Raw genomic sequence first — 21,186 nt, 5'->3', positions numbered from 1 at the left:
TTGCATGTTAAAAGTGTTAATTGTAATTAGTTTGATATTTAATTGTTAAATGAGTGTTATGATACTGTTAATCTAAAAGGGGAGGAATTGTAATGTATATACCTTTAAGGGGGGAACTATCTTTTACAGCTCATGTATACTGCAGTACCGGCAGCGACCACACCTGTATATAGCACGGAGTAGTAATCTGTACAGATCAGTTCCAGTGTGAGCCACGTTGAGTAAACACCTGTTATACCGTTCTCCTGCAGTCTGTGTCTTATTGTACACGGACACAACACACCTAATCATTAGTTCTTGATTTATTTTCTTTTATTCCTTTCAACCGTGATGATGGACCACACTATGGGCCTTTGCCCATCATCTTGGTTTCTAACTTTAAAAAAAACGACACCATCAGGAGTCGAGTCTGAGAATGCAATTTTGGATAACATGAATCTAGAATGACATATTAATAAAAGACAAACTTGCATTTATATAGTGCCTTTCACGACCTCAGGATGTCCCGAAGCGCTTTACAACCAATGAAGTACTTTTGAATTGTAATCACTGTTGTAATACATCAGAAGTTCAGGGTTATCTGAGGCAGTGCGAAACAGGAGACAGGAATGAGTGGGATGCATCACAGCAGTCACCTTGTGACTGTGGAGATGAGGGAAGAACTCAGGAGGTTCAAATAAACCCAAGGACCAGCTATTGCAGTGCATGGTTTTGCAGGAGGCAAGGAGGTTTATGTCTAATTGTTAATCTGATGTTGTTTTCAGAGGAGATTTCTCTCCACTATTTATTATATATATTTGGTTACTGCGTAAGTCAGAGGTCATATTTCACCAGGACTGATCTGTATTTTTGCTAACTGAAAAAGATCAGCATTTTTCAGAAATTCTCAAAGCATTAATTCAAAGGATTTCTAAAATGTGCAAACTGCAGCTGTAACTCAAACTTAAAAGCACTTAGCAGTTTCCATAAATCCCACTCAAATATTCAATCAGAACTTCCAGTGGAATACTTGGATGTCAGTGCTGCAGTGCTTGCCAAGGACCAGCATGGACAATCAGAAATTACACTGTTATATACTGAGAAACTTTTACAAACACAAAGCACTACAGTACGTAGGGAACTTTCATAGACTAAAGGCTGTACAAGAATACCAGAGAGATCTGATTTTATAAAAAACACAAGCTCGGTCAGAAACCCATGACCATACAAGAGTCTCCTGTGCAATCTACAATTAGACTCCGTTTGCCCGATATCTAGTACACATTCTCTCCCCTCCTCCGCCTCCCCGCCATTTAATAATATGGCTGATCTTCGACCTCAACTCCATTTTCCCACCCGATTCCCATATCCCTTGATTCCCCAAGAGTCCAAAAATCTATATCTCAGCCATGAATATACACAGCACTGACATACAAGTATTCTACTGAAAGTTCCGATAGGGTATGCACAGAGCATCAGTAGGCCTCCTGCTGCTTGCCCAGCCAGAACCACTCTACCTGCTGCGGCATTGATTTAAAGGTCATCTGTAGAAATGTAGAAAAAATCCCAGTGAGCCAGGCTGCCTGATAAATCAAAAGTGCTCTGGAGTGCTATGAATCTGCCTCGCTCAGGTTATCAGATTACTGAGTCTACTGCAGAAGGTTGACTTGGTTCCAAACTTCTATCACCAAGCATGACTCTTGGAGCCAGCTCAACCCTGAAAAGACCCTACTTAACTTGTCTCCCTCGGCATCTGACGGAGGTTCTCTCTCTGGAACCTTAGTGAGCATCGTGCCTTGGACATACGAGTGCATATTCTAATTCCTGGCCTTCAGATAACTTTTTCCAGCAGCTGTTACCTAAGGTTTAAGTTACCTCATCTGCTATGCGACAAACATCTGTTTTCAGTGTGGAAGCTCCTACAGAGAGCAGCTTATGATGTACCAGCAACCATTACATTCTAAAGGTCCAAGTTCAATGTTACATACCAACTCAGCACTAACTAATGATCTACATTCTCATGTGAGGTGCTTTGGCAAAAATGTGTGTCCACCTTGAAGCTGACACTCACTTCTGGGTACTAAGCGATTGGTAGCATGGGTCAGAGCCCTGCCCATTGGCAATTAGTGCTCTCTTTTGTGACAAGCCCACCTCACAACTTGATTCTGAGGAACTCTTTCCAATGCATGCTGAAGGGTTCTGAACCATTAGGTACACAGAACAAAATTAATTGCACTATAAAAATATTTTTTCCACTGTGACAGGAGCGATGATCTAATCTGTCGAATCAGAGACTCCACAAAACTACAATGGCTAGTAGACGTCATAAAAATGTGCTTATTTTCTTCAAGAAGTTTAAACTCACTTTTGGGACATGGTTTGATACAGACTATGTTCTATGATGCAGGATTCATAATACTTGGAGAATGTGGAAGCCCACATTTGCCCATCCAAACTCAGCTGAGGTTTACATGCTCAAACGGGTTAAGGTGGGGTTCTTGCAGAAAATCCACATCTGGCCAATCTTTTGGCAAGTAAAAAAATCCTTTTAATTGATTAATTGAGCCTCCTGACATTTAGGGATATTATTTCGACATCAGCCATATTGCGGATTAATGTGACTCTGTTTGACAGGGTCCCAAGGGCTGGGCTGCAGATCCATATAGGGTACAATGAGGTTGTGGCGGGGTGGGGATGGAGGATTGCCCTTGGTTGGAGCACAGAATTCCCCGCCACTCTGCCAATTTGCTAGTGTGCTTCTGCAAGTAATAGCATGTGTTGAATGATCCCAGGATTGCATATGGTTGATTCCCTGCCCCTCCCGTACCTCTCCATTGCACAAGGCTGCAGTTCTAGTGAGGAATCCTTTCCGAGTGTTGAGCAGGGGAAGTCATCAAAACTAGTTCAGCTCTCTCTTCTGCCTGGTCTAGTTTGGCAGGAGTGCAGAGGCATGTTAATGGTCTTCAAGGAGGCTGATGGACTGCCAACTTATGTTTGTTATCACCTTCAACTAGTAAATATCAGTCTACAGAGCAGTGGTACAATCTTACCTGAGCTCAGAGCACTGGCTGTAGCAGTGGCCTGGCTGCTTGCATAATGGTAAGCACATGGCACTAAAAGGTGAGGTCACAGTTCTTGTTATATAAGAGTTCTGAGGGAAAGTTATAATCTGGGCCTGAGGCACTATGCTGGTTGTTCAAGGACTGAGCACTACATTTCCTGTTTTTATGTTGCAGGAAGGAAGGGGCACCCTTTGGTGAGGGGATGTTGACAGGGGAATGAGAACTCACTATTTTCAGTTCAAGAGGGAACACTAACCTATAATGCACCTCCGTAATAATGACAGGGAAAGGTCAGCGTGAACTGAAATAATGAAAGCCGTAGAAGCGTAGCTGTTCCTTGATTCTTGCACAAACCAAGCCGATTTCTTTTGTGGAAATCAGTAGTCAAGTGATCCAGCTGTGGAACAGAAACCAGGAGGTGCCTGCAAAATTAAATTACTTCAACGACCGAGAACATCGCAACAACATCTGCATCATCAACATCCCCGAGGACAGAGTAAAAACATACCTACTCATGTTATACAGAAAACCCTACGAACCATCCTCAACCTCAAGAAACAACCTAATCGAAACCTGGACAGAGCTCACAGAACACTTGCCCCTGCACCTGGATTCAAAACACCTCAGGGCATTTGGGTTGCAAATCCTTAGTTAGCAAGCAAAAGAAAAAAAGCAATCAAGCTTTCAAGTAGTCTAAAAGTGAAGTAAAACTTTCTTGTTTTATAATTAAACTATAACATTACTCTGGATGCATCATATGTGCTCTAATAAGAATCCCAGACTTTGGCTGCATGTTATTATTACTGGACCACAAAGGCAGTGAGCTCAGTTAGTCGGAATAAATTAATAGCCAAATTATCTGTTGCATTCATTCGTGGTAAAATACACTTATCTCCTTCAACAGTAAAATTTCTTCTTGATCTCTTACAATACAGAGTACATTGTGTTCTCCACAGAAACTTAGTGAAGCGCCAAGGACAATCTATGGCTTAATCAGTTGGACATATGTAATATTGGCTTTCAAGAAGTAACTATATTCATTATAAGTTTTAATACAACTGTTATATTTATGAATTGTCATGAATGGAAACATTAATTAACAATAATCTACCAAATATATATTAATCTCAAACAGGGCATTTAGTAGGGGAAAAATGGCGAGTTAAAAGAACAGTTGGGAGGTTTACCATATATACTTAACACTGACTATGCTTGGATAAAAATGCAATTTTTTATGCAAGTTGATTATTGTGACAAGCTGTGTCACTTTGTCGCAGTTAGTTCTGTGCTGTAAAATTCTATATAATTTTATAATTAGCAAACCCAAATCTCAGAACAAAATAAAGAATACAGGGCCCAGTTCTAAATTTTCCCAGTAGTATTGCACTGATGTCAAATGCTAAAGCTGGAAAAACCCAACAGTTCCTTGGTTAAGTTAGGATTATTTCAATAATACTGCAATTTGAACACCCTCACATCCAAAACGTGTCATCCCACATGGAACCTCAGCAGAAATGGCCTGTACAGCAGCATGGTAAGCACCAACGTTTACTCACCGTTCCTAAACACTTACACGGCTCATATAATGGGCATGAGGACCTCGAAGAATTTCAGAGACAATGGCCTAGAAATTCACTATGGCCCCGCCAGCTGGCTAGCGCCCAAAAGTTAGCGCTGGGCGCGGAGCCATTTGCGACCGTCAGATATTCACTTTTTGCGCCCCAAGTCGGAACCGGGCACTATTCCAGGGTGTGCCCGCCCCCGCTTGGGGCGCTGAAACTGAATTTCAGCGCTCTAGGCGCCGCTGCGTCACCCGCTGCGGAGCGGCAGGCTGCGGTACTGCAGGCCTCCTCCTTCTCTTAAGGTGGAGGTGCCTGCAACGGGGAGATCGCCGCTGGATAGTGCCGGCAAATGAGCCCGGCACCACGGAGAAGTGCCGGGTTCGCGGAAAGCAGCCGGCAATGCCGCGGGGGGGGGGGGGGTGAGTTGGAGGAGGCCGGGGAAGGAGGTGCGGGCAGGCGGCCGCCAAAAAAGCGGCCGGCCGCACCTCCACCTTAAAGCACCCCACTAAGGCTACAGTACGGTCCCGTTTTCTGGTCGCTGTTTGCGGCCGCTGCGGAAGAGGCGGCCGCAACTAAATATGGGGATCGGGCCGGTATCGGGGCACTGCGCACACCGATGACGTCATCGGTGCCGGCGCAGCGCTAACGGCTACCGCCACCATTACCGCTGCGCTGAATATCAGCGCAAACTCCTGTATTGGCGCAGAAGCCCTCTTTAGGCGGTAACTGGGCGCAAAGCTGGCAGCGCCTTACTGAATTTCTAGGCCTATTACTTTAAACATTTTAATTAGATTATTTATTCTTATCTAACCCAGATTGAAGAAGCAGCCATTTTATAACATGTGGGCAAGTCAGATTATTAAGCAAGCTTCAACGGTCTTGCTCAAGAGTCAACTCACTGAAACAGGACAGTGCTGCTTAGAGGCTAGAGAGAAATGCTGGAAACCAGCTAACTAGAACTGATAAAATAAATATCACCTCTGTATGATATGAATGCATATCTAATATACAGACAGCTGTCTTCGATGAACTGTCCAAAATGTTCATCGGCTTCCAGACAATGAGCTTTCAAGTGCAGTATTGTTGGGTGAATAACGACAGGGTAGACAGAGAAAGTAACTGAACCTTAGCTAATAAATACAAGTTTTAAAAAACAATATCAAAACTAGAATGCCATCACTGTCTTAAGTACAACATGAAAATCCTCAGGTTTCAAATAACTTGTACTTTATACACAGAACTTGGTTCATCACATGGTAGAAAATTTCAAAATTGGAGGCTTACTTGGTACTGTGGCAGCCATTAACTGCTTTGAAGAGATGGGATTAGCAGCCTTTGGTCGCAAGGTGATGATGGTGGTGTCACACAATTTACAACTGCTGGCTGAAATACATGAGAAACTACAAATGTAAACATGGAGGGTTTTTCCTTTCAACATAAACTTCATAAAAATTAATTTACTACCATTAAAGGAAGATTTTCCTGCGTTACCGATCATCTTGCTCTCTCCTAAAACAGGAACTGAGAAAAAGGGTGGAAAATCAAAAGCACAAAGCCCCTAGATCTCTGCAAATTACAGCAGCAAAGCAGTGTAACATCATCCTTCAAAAATATTGGCCAAAGGAGTTACACATAATGGCTATCAAAAGTAAATTAAACAGGAAAGTTAAACTCATTTCTATGTTCTAGTATGCACTCCAGTTAACAAGAATTTACAGATAAAATTGACAAGTAAATACTTGAGGCACTTTATAAAACATATACTACACAATGCAACACATTCACAGCCCAAATCAGTCATTTTTGTACAAAATGGTAATTTCTCCCCCCCCCACCAATTTTCTCTCCTCCTTCAGGTTGCTGACTCGTGCTGGTGTACAGCTCCACAGGCAGCACAACCCTTTGGTACCTGACCCAAGTGCAATTCTTAACGAAAGAGCTTATACACTGAAAGTTAGTTGGCTATTCAACTGTTGAGTCATCAGAGCTGAACCTGTTGCTGTCCTCATTGTGTGTCCAGACATGCAGCTTCTAAATAGAGAAAAAGAAGTGTAAACCTGGCTGTTCCCCAAACTCTCAACCCCAACCGCTTCCCCACCCACTAGTCCAAGGGCACCGAGACCAACTGCTACCTCTTCCTACCACCCTAACTAAAATAAACTAACTCAGCACAGACCAGGAACCAAGGACATTTCTGGTCTGTATGGAAAAGCCTTGCACCACATGACACATATACCTATTGAGATAGTGGGATGATCAAAAAAATCTTGTACTGGGTAAAATGATAATATGGTAAAGTACCAATAGGTGTTACAGTAGTTAAACATGCAATAACAGCATTTAGGGTTATCTATTTATCAAAACATTAAAAAAAAAATCTTAAGACTTGACTGTTAGATTAAGTGACAACTGTGCAACTATTTTATTACAATTAGGGAACCAGGCACAGCATCATGTGTCAGTATACGGTAGCCTAAAAACCTTCCCATGTCCATAAACTGACTGATTACTGATGCAAAACAGCTGCAGAAGCAGTTCCAGAACGGCACTAACTACAGGGGTTTTTAAATCTGCATTTCAAAGTCTTTTCTCCTGGCAGAGATTTTCAAACAATACTTCCTGCAAGCATCTGGGATCAAGGAAAATCTGGCCAACCTTGATTTGGGTCAAGACTAGCTTGGTTGACCTTGCTGGGTGCCAGCTTTAAACGGATTCTAACACAGAGGTGAGCAAAAGAAAACACTTACGACTAGCAATGAAGTAGAAATGAGGAATTGTTTCTATTGTTAGATTTCACTGTTGTTTGTTCATCTCAAGGCTCAGTCTGCACAGGAAAACCAGTGTTGGCACGAACACTCTGAATGCTACCTTCCAAACCCCATGATCATGGTTTTACAATGGCTGCTTGTAACACTGAGCAGCTAATTGTGGTCCAATTCTGCAGACAGACTCACCAGACCAGTTTTTCCTCCTCCTGAAATGGCACACTCCAATGCCAACTCAGGAGTCCATTTATCAGCATATAGTCAGGAACGGCTTTATGAACCCATGCAGGTTCGAATTCACTGCCTTCTGGAGTTCAAGTCCATGTAGAGCTAAATATGCTAATGACCTATCAGTACTTTAATTACCTTTTGGCTCTCGAGAACCATTTTAACCTAGAAACACGAGAAAAATAGGTTGAACAGTACGATACAAATCTATGTGGTACAAATCTGCATCAAAAATAGCCAGTATCTCATTAACTCCTTTAAAAAGGAGCTGAATTAATATCGTTAAGAAAAGGATTAAAGGTTATAAGGAGTAGTATAGAAATAAAATGATCAAATACTCTCTAGGGACTACAGGAACACAAACCACTGGTGTCAGCAGCATTTTGGTAAATAGCAATGGGCACCAGTGAGTGGCTGTACATGACCTGGCATTGCACCGGTGTTCTTGTCAAAACTATGCTTATTTTGCAAAAAGCAGACATTGCAGCTTCAATTTAAATGGACTTGCAGAGAAAAAAAAGAGACAAATCAAGACTCAGAAGCCTTCATTTAAATGAGGAAAGTCAAGGAGAACCTTATCTTAAATAGGCCAATAGGAATTCATAGAGATCTCTCCAATATTTCAAAGATAATCCAGTGCGTAGCTGAATAAAAGAAACTAGGAATGTCCCACATTTATATACGTGTTAGTACATGTTGAATGCTAGATAGGGTGGGATAATTAGCCTCTACCTCTGGGTTACAAAGCGAGAAAAAACACAGCCATGATTCCTGGTCCTAATCCAAATATGCTGGGCGTCCAGTCTGTGGGTGTCATCCGAGGACATGATCAGACTCAGCTTTGATGCTCCTGTAGTCAAATAGTTAGCCAACACTCTCAATCAAAGCATCACACTTGAATATTACAAGCAAGGTACAACAGGCTGACCAGTGCCCATTGAACCACACCCCAAAGAGCAAGATTATTCAAGAAAGGAGGAGGGAAGAAAACTGGCAGAGAGTTTCAAAAAATGTATTTCAGTAAAGCAAGCTACATGCAGAAAAAAAAAGACAAAAGTAGTCAGTGTAATTTATCTTACAAGTGGATTTGTAATGTAGATCCTTGCACACATATTTGAAGTTTATGCTTCAGTGCTTGAAAAGGTTAACATTCATGGGTTATGTGTTAAAACAGGGAGGTCACTTTAAAAAAAAAATAAAACCATTAGGCAAAATATTGTCAGATAAATGCATTTTATTGGGCCATATGGTATTTAAGTTCATAAAAATATTTCAAATTAAAAATATTCATTTATATAGCATCTTTAACCTAAAAAAAATCCTGAAGCACTTCACAGAAGGTGTGTGGAAAACACACAGTAAGCCAGGAAAAGAAACCAAAATCATGGACAAAGAAATGGGTCTTTAGGTTTTTAAAAAGAGGGAGATGGAAAGGTAGGGGGGTTTACGGAGGGAACTCTAGAGACCAGGACCCAGTCGGCTGAAGGCTCTGCAGCCAATGGCAGGTCGAAGGGCAGGAGAATGCACAAGAGACTGGAGGCAGAGGAGCGGAGATTTGGGAGGAATACAAATTAAGTAAACAACCCATGTTAACGTTAACCCTCCACATGTACAAATAACTCTAATCACATTTACCCAGCGTTCCCATAGCTTCAGCTCCTTTTCCTTCATGCACCTATCCAATCTAATCTTGAATCCTAAATTAAACATCCCATAATTAGTTCAATTTTTAAGTACAGAACATGAATTATGTCTTAAAATAAATCATATTCATAATGTAATTTGCTTCCATGTGTCATCTTTTGTCTGACACACCAGGTTTACATATTATACAGGGCAATACTAGCTCAACCAAAATGGAGTTAACAACCAGTGCTACAAATTAATGTTAACATAATTTATAAAAACAGCATGTATGAGACTCAATCACATTTAAAATAAATACATTTGTGTGTTATGGATGTTACATTATTTCACTTCTCTACTATGCAACGAATGAGACAGCTATCCCATGGTCCTAAAGTTTAACAGGTAGAATGCCATCAAGGTTTGACAGGAGAGTTTCTAACTAGCACTCATATGCTAATAGTGTAGGTTATGTCTTTCTAGATTGACAGGACATGCTAATGTTGCTGAACATTACAGAAGTTTATAGGACTGACTCCTTGATTGTGTGCTCACAGCAAGGACCGATGCTTGAGGAATCGTGGACCTGTAGACCTTGATTTTCCATTCATTTAAATTAACTATGGCTTGGTGGAAATGGTATGTCTTTTACCTGTGTTTGCTGCAGCAGGCTGAGACCTTACAGCATCACCTCTGGAGCAGGTAACAACAGACAGGACTGAGTACTGTTAGAGGGTTATCCACTAATTTCATAGAACTGGAGCTGGGGGAGGGGGGGGGGGGGGGGGCGGTGACAGTATTATCAGCTCAAGGACTTTACTAGTTTATAGATGGATGGAAAACCAGGAGTTGAAGGATCGTGGTTTCTCAACTAGAATGTGCCGTGAGTGCCCAATCAGGAAATCAGCCTTTACTTTATTTTCTGCACAACTGGAGTTCATCCATCAAGGAACTTAGTTGAACACTGCAATTTCTTTTTAACCATTGGGACTCAATGCATCAATTTAGTTGGAACAATAGAGTGGTTTTATGTCAAATTTCTGAACCATAAATTTCAACCAACCGTAGTCCTCATCAAAAACTAGAATTAAATGACAAGACAATTTCTACTTATTAACACTGCAATCCTGAGTCAATCTAGAAGCCTGTTTATAAAAAATGACTTAAAGTCAAGACCACTCGGCTCCTGACCTCACTACAGCCTTGGTCCAAGCATGGACAAAGGAGCTGAATTCCAGAGGTGAGGTGAGAGTGACTGCCCTTGACAACAAGGTAGCATTTGACTGAGTGTGGCATCAAGGTCAGAAATGGGGATGTTCAGCACCATTCACAACTCCTCAGATAATGAAGCAGTCCATGCCCGCATGCAACAAGACCTGGACGACGTTCAGGCTTGGGCTGATAAGTGGCAGGTAACATTCGCACCACACAAGTGCCAGGCAATGACTATCTCCAACAAGAGAGAGTCTAACCACCGCCCCTTGACATTCAACGGCATTACCATCGGCGAATCCCCCATCAACATCCTGGGGGTCACCATAGACCAGAAACTGAACCAGCCACATAAATACTGTGACAACAAGAGTAGGTCAGAGGCTCGGTATTCTGCAGCGAGTGTCTTACCTTCCGACTCCCCAAAGCCTTTCCACCATCTACAAGGCACAAGTAAGGAGTGTGATGGAATACTCTCCACTTGCCTGGATGAGTGCAGCTCCAACAACACTCAAGAAGCTTGACACCATCCAAGACAAAGCAGCCCACTTGATTGGCACCCCATCCACCACCTTAAACATTCACTCCCTCAACCACCGGCATACCGTGGCTGCAGTGTGTACCATCTACAAGATGCACTGCAGCAACTCGCCAAGGCTTCTTCGGCAGCACCTCCCAAACCCGCGACCTCTTCCACCTAGAAGGACAAGGGCAGCAGGCACATGGGAACGCCACCACCTCCAAGTTCTCCTCCAAGTCACACACCATTCTGACTTAGAAATATATCGTCGTTCCTTCATTGTCGCTGGCTCAAAACCCTGGAACTCCCTACCTAACAGCACTGTGGGATTACCTTCACCACATGGACTGCAGCGGTTCAAGGCGGCGGCTCACCACCACCTTCTCAAATGGGCATAAATACTGGCCTTGCCAGCGACGCTCACATCCCATAAACAAATAAAAAAAATAAACAGAAGGTTGAAATCAAATTAGGTTACAGCCTAATTTGTCAGATATCTTAGCAGTTAAAACAGAAACAGTGAAAAAGGTCACCCCACTACATCATAAAGCAAAAACCAACAGTCTAAAGTTATTTTTATCATTTATATGGCTCTCTGTACTGGAGTTAAATTTATGTTTAAAACAGTTAAATATCAAATTTTAGTAGAATAAAGCTGCTGGATACCCTCATCTAAAAATAGTTATTTCTTTAGTGATAGCATAGTGACTTTGAACTATTTCAGCATTTATTTTATGGAAATTTTGAACAACAATGGAAATGTCACGCCATACTGATTAGCTTACAGTAATTGCACTTTCATCCCATGGAACAAAAGCCCAGCGCTGATCCTGATATGAAGTGCTTTAAACTAATAAAGAGGGGTAGGAGGGGGGCAGGAAGAGTCTGGTTGGAAAAATAATGGTCTGGAACTTGCTGGAGCAGGGCATCTCATGCGTCGCTTATAATTAAGACTTTTTCCTGCACTCTTCAACTCAAAATATTTTTGCGCCCAAACTTGCTGGAAGTGAGAGCTGATAACGGCGTGGCAAGGGCAACAGTACATTTGGGACCTTCATGACCAGCAGGACCAACTGTGTATCTCCTTAACCAATGAGATTTAATGATTGAGAAATAAAGAGAGGAACGACTGAGAGGGAGGGTGAATTAGAGTCAAATCAGGTACAGAAATCAAAATAAAGAGGGAAAGAAAGATTGGATTAAGAGAGATGGAGAGAGAGAGAGAGAAGAAAGACAGAAAGGAAAAGTAAGAATTTTAAAAAAATGTAAAATAAAATCTCCAGCAATTCACTACCTGAAGGAATGAGACTCCACAGTTTAAATTGTTCACTTTCTGGGCCAGAGAGGATGATTGGCAGTCATTAACAATTATCACATTATTAAAAGGGTACTTGCACTGTTAATTACTAGACTTAACTTTGTGTCGAGTTTAATGGGCAATTAATGTGCAAATCCAGCAATTTCTTAAAAATAAATAATGGGAAGGCTAAGGGCGAGTTGTTGTTTGTGCGAAGCGAACGGCAGAGCAAAGTAAATCGGCCACCAAGTTCTGGAGATTTGGAAGTCATGGCATAAGGGAACAGTAGCATAGTGGTAATGTCACTGGGCCAGTAATCCAGAGGGCTGGACTAATGATCTAGAGCCGCGAGTTCAAATCCCACCACAGCAGCTGGAATTTAAATTCAGTTAATTATATAAACCTGGAATAAAAACCTAGTATCAGTAATGGTAACCATGAAACTCAGACGGTCGTTAAAAACCTAACAACTTGAATTTATATAGTGCCTTTAACGTAGTAAAATGTTCCAAGGCACTGCACAGGAGTATTTTATGACAAAAAAATGACACCAATCCACATAAGGATAAATTAGGGCAGGTGACCAAAAGCTTGGTCAAAGAGGTAGGTTTTAAGGAGGAAAGAGAGGCAGCCAGATTTAGGCAGGGAACTCCAGTGCTTAGGGCCAAGGCAACAGAAGGCACGGCCACCAAAAGTTGAGCGATTATAATCAGGGACGCCCAAGAGGGCAGAATTAGAGGAGTGCAGATATCTCGGGGGGTTGTGGGGCTGAAGGAGATTACAGAGATAGGAAGGGGCGAGGCCATGGAGGGATTACAAGGATGAGAATTTTGAAATCGAGGCACTTCTTAACCGGGAGCCAATGTAGGTCAGCGAGCACAGGGGAGATGAGGCTTGTAATAAGGGAACATCTATAATTATGGGGGATTTTAACTATCATATTAATTGGACAAATCAAATTGGGCAGGACAGCCTTGAGGATGAGTTCATTGAGTGTATTAGGGATGGGTTTCTTGAGCAGTATGTAACTGAACCGACCAGGGGGCAAGCAACCTTAGATCTGGTCCTGTGTAACGAGACAGGATTAATTAAAAATGTCCTAGTAAAGGATCCCCTTGGAATGAGTGACCATAACATGGTTGAATTCCATATTCAATTAGAGGGTGAGAAGGTTGGATCTCAAACAAGCGTGCTGAGCTTGAATAAAGGAGACTATGAAGGTATGAGAGCAGAATTGAGTAGAGTGGATTGGGAAAATAGATTAAAGGGTAAGACGATACATGATCAGTGATGTACATTTAAGAAGTTATTTTACAACTTCCAAAAAAAATATATTCCACTGAGAAGAAAAGGGTGTAAAAGAAAAGACAGCCATCCGTGGCTAAGTAAAGAAATTAAGGATAGTATTCGACTAAAAACAAGGGCATATAAGGTAGCCAAATCTAGTGGGAGGATAGAGGATTGGGAAAACTTTAAAAGCAAAAAATAACAAAAAGTTTGATTAAGAAAGGGAAGATAGATTATGAAAGTAAATTAGCAAAAAATATAAAAACAGATAGTAAGAGTTTTTATAGTTATACAAAAAGAAAAAGGGTGGCTAAAGTAAATGTTGGTCCCTTAGAGGATGAGACCGGGAAATTAATGGTGGGAAATATGGAGATGGCAAAAACACTGAATGAATATTTTGTATCAGTCTTTACAGTAGAAGACACTAAGAATATCCCAACACTGGACAAACAGGGGGCTATAGGGGGGGGAGGAGCTAAACACGATCAAAATCACTAAGGAAGTGGTACTCGGTAAAATAATGGGACTCAAGGCGGATAAATCACCTGGACCTGATGGCTTACATCCTAGGGTCTTGAGGGAAGTGGCGGTAGGGATTGTGGATGCATTGGTAATAATTTTCCAAAACTCCCTGGAATCAGCAAAGGTCCCGGCAGACTGGAAAACTGCTAATGTAACGCCCTTATTTAAAAAGGGCAGTAGACAGAAGGCTGGAAACTATAGACCGGTTAGCCTAACATCTGTGGTAGGTAAAATTTTGGAGTCCATTATTAAGGAGACAGTAACAGGACATTTGGATAATCATAATTTAATAGGGCAAAGTCAGCATGGTTTTATGACGGGGAAGTCATGTTTGACAAATTTGCTGGAGTTCTTTGAGGAAGTAACATATAGGGTGGATAAAGGGGAACCAGTGGACGTAGTGTATTTAGACTTCCAAAAGGCATTTGACAAGGTGCCACACAAAAGATTATTGCTTAAGATAAAAAATCACGTGATTGGGGGTAATATTTTGGCATGGATAGAGGATTGGCTATCTAACAGAAAGCAGAGAGTTGGGATAAATGGTTCATTCTCGGACTGGCAATCAGTAACTAGTGGTGTTCCACAGGGGTCAGTGCTGGGTCCCCAACTCTTTACAATCTATATTAACGATTTGGAGGAGGGGACCGAGTGTAACATATCAAAGTTTGCAGATGATACTAAGATGGGAGGGAAAGTAGTGAGTGAGGAGGACATAAAAAACCTGCAAGGGGACATAGACAGGCTAAGTAAGTGGGCAGAGATTTGGCAGATGGAATACAATACTGGAAAGTGTGAGGTTATGCACTTTGGCAGGAAAAATCGTAGAGCAAGTTATTATCTTAATGGCAAGAAACTGGAAAGTACTGAAGTACAAAGGGATCTGGGGGTCCTGGTGCACGAAACTCAAAAGGTTAGTATGCAGGTGCAGCAAGTGATTAAGAAGGCCAATGGAATGTTGGCTTTCATTGCTAGGGGGATAGAATATAAAAATAGGGAGGTATTGCTTCAGTTGTACAAGGTATTGGTGAGACCGCACCTGGAATACTGCATACAGTTTTGGTGTCCATACTTAAGAAAAGACATACTTGCTCTCGAGTCAGTACAAAGAAGGTTCACTCGGTTAATCCCGGGGATGAGGGGATGGACATATGAGGAGAGGTTGAGTAGATTGGGACTCTACTCATTGGAGTTCAGAAGAATGAGAGGCGATCTTATTGAAACATGTAAGATTGTGAAGGGGTTGGATCGGGTGGATGCGGGGAGGATGTTCCCGATGATGGGTGAAACTAGAACTAGGGGGCATAGTCTTAGAATAAGGGGCTGCTCTTTCAAAACTGAGATGAGGAGGAACTACTTCACTCAGAGGGTGGGAGGTCCATGGAATATGCTGCCCCAAAAAGCTGTAGAAGCTACATCATTACATAAATTTAAAACAGAAATAGACAGTTTCCTAGAAGTAAAGGGAATAAAGGGTTATGGGGAACGGGCAGGAATTTGGACATGAGTCTAGGTTCGGATCGGTCATGGCCCTGTGGGTAGCGGAGCGGGCCCAGGGGCCGTGTAGCCTGATCCTGCTCCTATTTCGTGTGTCTAATTCTGTTAGATTCAGGAGATGGTTCAGTGATAGTAGATTGGCGGTTAGGATCAGATCAGCCATGATCTTATTGAATGGCGGAGCAGGCTCGAGGGGCCGATTGGCCTACTCCTGCTCCTATTTCTTATGTTCTTATGAACAGGAATGGGAACGGCATCTGGTTCACTGGTCCTTTAGGGAAGGAAATCTTCCTAAACCGTCATTACCTGGTTTGGCCTATGTGACCCCAGGCTCACAGCAATGTGGTCGACTCTTGTGCCCTCTGAAATGGCCTAGCAAGCCACTCAATAAGAATGAAACCGGACAGACCACCCGGCATCGGCTCCGGACACGGCAACGGCACACCCAGCAAAGTCCTCCTCACCAACATCTGGGGCCAAAATTGGGAGGGCTGTCCCACAGACTAGTCAAGCAACAGCCCGACATAGTCATACTCACAGAATCATACCTTTCAGCCAATGTCCCAAACTCCTCCATCACCATCCCTGGGTATGTCATGTCCTGTCCCACTGGGTGGTGGCACAGTAGTATACAGTCGGGAAGGTGTGGCCCTGGGAGTCCTCAACATTGACTCCGTACCCCATGAAGTCTCATGGCTTCAGATCAAGCATGGGCAAGGAAACCTCCTGCTGATTACCACCTACCGCCCTCCCTCAGCTGATGAATCAGTACTTCTCCATGTTGAACACCACTTGGAAGAAACACAGAATAGCAAGGGCACAGAATGTACGCTGGGCGGGGGACTTCAATAAAGGAGTTGAATTCCAGAGGTGTGGTGAGAGTGACTGCCCTTGACGTCAAGGCAGCATTTGACCGAGTGTGGCATCAAGGAGCCCTAGTAAAACTGAAGTCAATGAGAATCCGGGGAAAAACGCTCCACTGGCTGGAGTCATACCTAGCACAAAGGAAGATGGTTGTGGTGGTTGAAGGTCAATCATCAAAGCCCCAGAACATCGCTCCAGGAGTTCCTCAGGGTAGTGTCCTAGGCCCAACAATCTTTAGCTGATTCATCAATGACCTTCCCTCCAACATAAGGTAAGAAATGGTGATGTTTGCTGATGACTGCACAGTGTTCAGTGCCATTCACAACTCCTCAGATAATGAAGCAGTCTGTGCCCGCATGCAACAAGAGCTGGTTAACGTCCAGGCTTGGGCTGATAAGTGGCAGGTAACATTCTCGTCACAGAAATAGAAACATAGACGATAGGAGCAGGAGTAGGCCATTCGACAGCTCGAGCCTGCTCCGCCATTCAATGAGATCATGGCTGATCATCCAAACTCAGTACCCTGTCCCTTCCTTCTCCCCATATTCCTTGATCCCTTTAGCCTTAAGAAATATATCTAACTCCTTCTTGAATATATTTAATGAATTGGCCCCAACTGCCTTCTGTGGTAGAGAATTCCACAGGTTCACCACTCTGGGTGAAGAAATTCCTCCTCACCTCAGTCCTAAATGGCTTACCCCTTATCCTTAGACTGTGACCCCTGGTTCTGGACTCCCCGACCATCGGGAACATCCTTCCTGCATCTACTCCTGTTAGAATTTTATAAGTTTCAATGAGATCCCAACTCATTCTTCTAAACTCCAGCGAGTATAAGCCCAATCAACCCAATCTCTTCTCATATGTCATTCCTGCCATCCCAGGTATCAGTCTGGTGAATCTTCACTGCACTCCCTCCATGGCAAGAACATCCTTCCTCAGATAAGGCGACCAAAACTGCACACAATACTCAAGGTGTGGTCTCACCAAGGCCCTGTACAACTGCAGCAAGACATCCTTGTTCCTGTACTCAAACCCTCTCGCTACGAAGGCCAACATACCATTTGCCTTCTTAACCGCCTGCTGCACCTGCATGCTTACCTTCAGCAACTGGTGCACAAGGACACCCAGGTCTCGTTGCACTTCCCCTTCTCCCAATCTATTGCCATTCAGATAATAATCTGCCTTCCTGTTTTTGCCACCAAAGTGGATAACCTCGCATTTACCCACATTATACTGCATCTGCCCAATCACCCAACCTGTCCAAATCATACTGGAGTTTCTCGGCATCCTCCTCACAGCACACACACCCACCCAGCTTTGTGTCGTCTGCAAACTTGGAGATATTACATCTAGTTCCCTCGTCTAGATCATTAATAAATATTGTGAATAGCTGGGGTCCTAGGACCGATCCCTGCGGTACACCACTAGTCACTGCCTGCCACTCGGAAAAAGAGCCGTTTACTCTTTGCTTTCTGTCTGCCAACCAGTTCTCTATCCGCCAACCAGTTCTCTATCCAAGTCAGTAACTTGCCCCCAATCCCATGTGCCTTAACTTTACACGCTAATCTCTTCTGAAAGTCCAAATACATCACATCCACTGGTTCTCCCTTATCTATTCTACCAGTTACATCCTCAAAAAATTCCAGTAGGTTAGTCAAGCACGAATTACCTTTTGTAAATCCATGTTGACTTTGTCCGATCCTGTCACTGTTTTCCAAGTGCTCTGCTATTACATCTTTTATAATGGACTCTAGCATTTTCCCCACTACTGATGTCAGGCTTACCGGTCTATAATTCCCAGTTTTCTCTCTACCACCTTTTTTGAACAGTGGGGTAACATTAGCTACCCTCCAATCCATGGGAACTGTTCCAGAGTCTATAGAATTTTGGAAGATGACCAGCAATGCATCTACTATTTCTAGGGCTACTTCCTCAAGTACCCTAGGATGTAGATTATCAGGCCCTGGGGATTTATCGGCCTTCAATCCCATCAATTTCCCTAACACCATTTCCCTACAAATACTGATTTCATTCAGTTCCTCCCTCTCATTAGACCCTATGTTCCCTGACATCTCTGGGAGGTTATTTGTGTCCTCCTTTGTGAAGGCAGAACCAAAGTATGTATTTAATTGGTCTGCCATTTCTTTCACCAATCTTTTTTTCTTCACTTATCTATAAAAGCTTTTACAGTCAGTTTTTATATTCCGTGCAAGCTTACTCTCATACTCTATTTCCCCCCTCTTAATTAATCCCTTTGTCCTCCTTTGCTGAATCCTAAACTGCTCCCAATCCTCAGGTTTACTGCTTTTTCTGGCCAATTTACATGTCCTCTCCTTGGATCTTATGCTATCCCTAATTTCCCTTGTTAGCCACTGTTGAGTCACCTTTTTTGTTTTATTTTTATGCCAAGCAGGGATGAACAATTTCTATAGCTCATTCACGCGATCTCTGAATGTTTGCCATTGCCTATCCACCGTCAACCCTTTAAGTAACATTCCCCAATCAATCCTACCCAACTCACGCCTCATACAATCATAGTTTCCTTTATTTAAATTCAGGACCCTAGTCTCAGTCAAATACTTCACTCTCCATCTTAATGAAGAATTCTATCATATTATGATCGCTCCGTCCCAGGGGCCTCGTGCAACAAGATTGCTAATTAATCCTTTCTCATTACATAATACCCAGTCTAAGATGGCCTGGTCTCTCGTTGGTTCCTTGACATATTGGTCCAGGGAACCATCCCGTATATACTCCAGGAATTCCTCCTCCACAATATTGTTACTAATTTGGTTAGCCCAATCTATATGTAGATTAAAGTCACCCATGATAACTGCTGTGCCCTTATTGCACGCGTCTAATTTCCTGTTTAATGCCATCCCCAACCTCCGCATTACTGTTTGGGGGTCTGTATACCACTCCCACCAACATTTTCTGCGCCCCTTGGGATTTCTCAGTTCTACCCATACAGATTCCACATCATCAGAGCTAATATCCTTCCTTACAATTGCGTTAATTTCCTCTTTAACCAGCAATGCTACCCCACCTCCTTTTCCTTTTTGCCTGTCTTTCCTGAATATTGAATACACCTGGATGTTGAGTTCCCAGCCTTGGTCACCCTGGAGCCATGTTTCTGTAATCCCAATCATATATCCGTTTCCCTCTATTTGCGCAGCTAATTCATCCACCTTATTACGAATGCTCCTCGCATTAAGACACAAAGCCTTCAGGCTTGTTTTTTTTTTAACACTCTTGGACCTTTTAGAATTATTATTTACTGTGGCCATGTTTGATTTAAACCCTTGAATTCTCTGACTGCCACCTTTGCTTTTCTCTTTCCTGTCTTTTGCTTCTATCCTTATTTCCCTTTTCTCTGTCTCCCTGCTCAGGTTCCCAACCCCCTGCCATTTTAGTTTAAACCCTCCCCTAGAGCACCAGCAAACACTCCCCTTAGGACATCGGTCCCGGTCCTGCCCAGGTGCAAACCGTCCAGTTTGTACTGGTCCCACCTCCCCCAGAACCGGTTCCAATGTCCCAGGAATTTAAATCCCTCCCCTTGCACCATTCCTCTAGCCACGTATTCATCCGAAATGCCAGGCAATGACCATCTCCAACAAGCGAGATCTAACCACCGCCCCCTTGACATTCAATGGCATTACCATTGCCGAATCCCCCACCATCAACATCCTGGGGGTCACCATTGACCAGAAACTTAACTGGACCAGCCACATAAATACTGTGGCAACATGAGCAGGTCAGAGGCTAGGCATTCTGCGGCAAGTATCTCATCTCCTGACTCCCCAAAGCCTTTCCACCATCTACAAGGCACAAGTAAAGAGTGTGCTGGAATACTCTCCACTTGCCTGGATGAGTGCAGCTCCAACAACACTGAAGAAGCTCGACACCATCCAGGACAAAGCAGCCCGCTTGACTAGCACCCCATGCACCACCTTAAACATTCACTCCCTCCACCACCGGCGTACCGTGGCTGCAGTGTGTACCATCTACAAGATGCACTGCAGCAACTCGCCAAGGCTTCTTCGGCAGCACTTCCCAAACCCGAGACCTCTTCCACCTAGAAGGACAAGGGCAGCAGGCGCATGGGAACACCACCACCTCCAAGTTCCCCTCCAAGTCACACACCATTCTGACTTAGAAGTATATCTCCAATCCTTCATCGTTGCTGGCTCAAAACCCTGGAACTCCCTACCTAACAGCACTGTGGGAGTACCTTCTCCACATGGACTGCAGTAGTTCAAGGCGGCGGCTCACCATCACCTTCTCAAGGGCAATGAGTGATGGGCAATAAATGCCGGCCTTGCCAGCCACACCCACATCCCATAAACGAATTTAAAAAACTCTCAATCCCCTGAATTTGCTGGCCGATTTGAACACTAATGACGGTGTGCACCATTCACATGCTGTTATTTCTTCAGCAAGTTCCGGCCCAATAACTTAAAGATATTAAAAGGCGTATAAGAACAATGATCAGAGTCCAAGAAGAAATGATAATGAGCTGGACTTTGCTCTCGGCCACGAACGAACGGCGTCAACTGTTCATTATACTTACCCACAGATTTTGCACTGAAACTTACTGTAATTAGAAAACCCTCTACAAGGGGATCTGGGACATGTGTGAACAGGACAAGTAACTGTGCATCTCCTTAACCAATCAGATTGAAGAATAGTTAAGGTGGCACGCAGAGTCGGAACCAGGAAGTATCAGTTAGAATATTTAATTCAATGTCAAATCAGGCACATAAAG

The 21,186-nt window shown here is 43.1% G+C and overlaps 1 protein-coding gene across 5 annotated transcripts in view; it reads right to left on the bottom strand.

Moving 5' to 3' along the window:
- nck2b (NCK adaptor protein 2b) overlaps nt 1–21,186 on the bottom strand; it is a 107,840-nt gene that overhangs the window by 40,505 nt on the left and 46,149 nt on the right. Inside the window, exons 2-3 of one of the 5 annotated variants that reach the window (XM_085998995.1) lie at nt 5,888–5,986; nt 3,298–3,463 (exon numbers count right to left, since the gene is read on the bottom strand). The exons of 1 other annotated variant lie outside the window; for it this stretch is intronic. The gene's annotated coding sequence lies outside the window, so the exon portion shown is untranslated. Of the gene's footprint in view, nt 1–3,297; nt 3,464–5,887; nt 5,987–6,067; nt 6,125–21,186 lie in introns of all 5 variants that reach the window. 3 more of the 5 variants (XM_085998994.1, XM_085998992.1, XM_085998991.1) reach the window with 3 other exon arrangements.

Source organism: Somniosus microcephalus, chromosome 10 (genome assembly GCF_052327205.1).
Source record: "Somniosus microcephalus isolate GS21.2 chromosome 10, FLI_Smic_1.0, whole genome shotgun sequence".
In the NCBI taxonomy this organism is placed as follows: Eukaryota; Metazoa; Chordata; class Chondrichthyes; order Squaliformes; family Somniosidae; genus Somniosus; species Somniosus microcephalus.
Note: the sequence above shows the minus strand (reverse complement) of the source record. Positions and strands in the feature narration are given on the sequence as shown.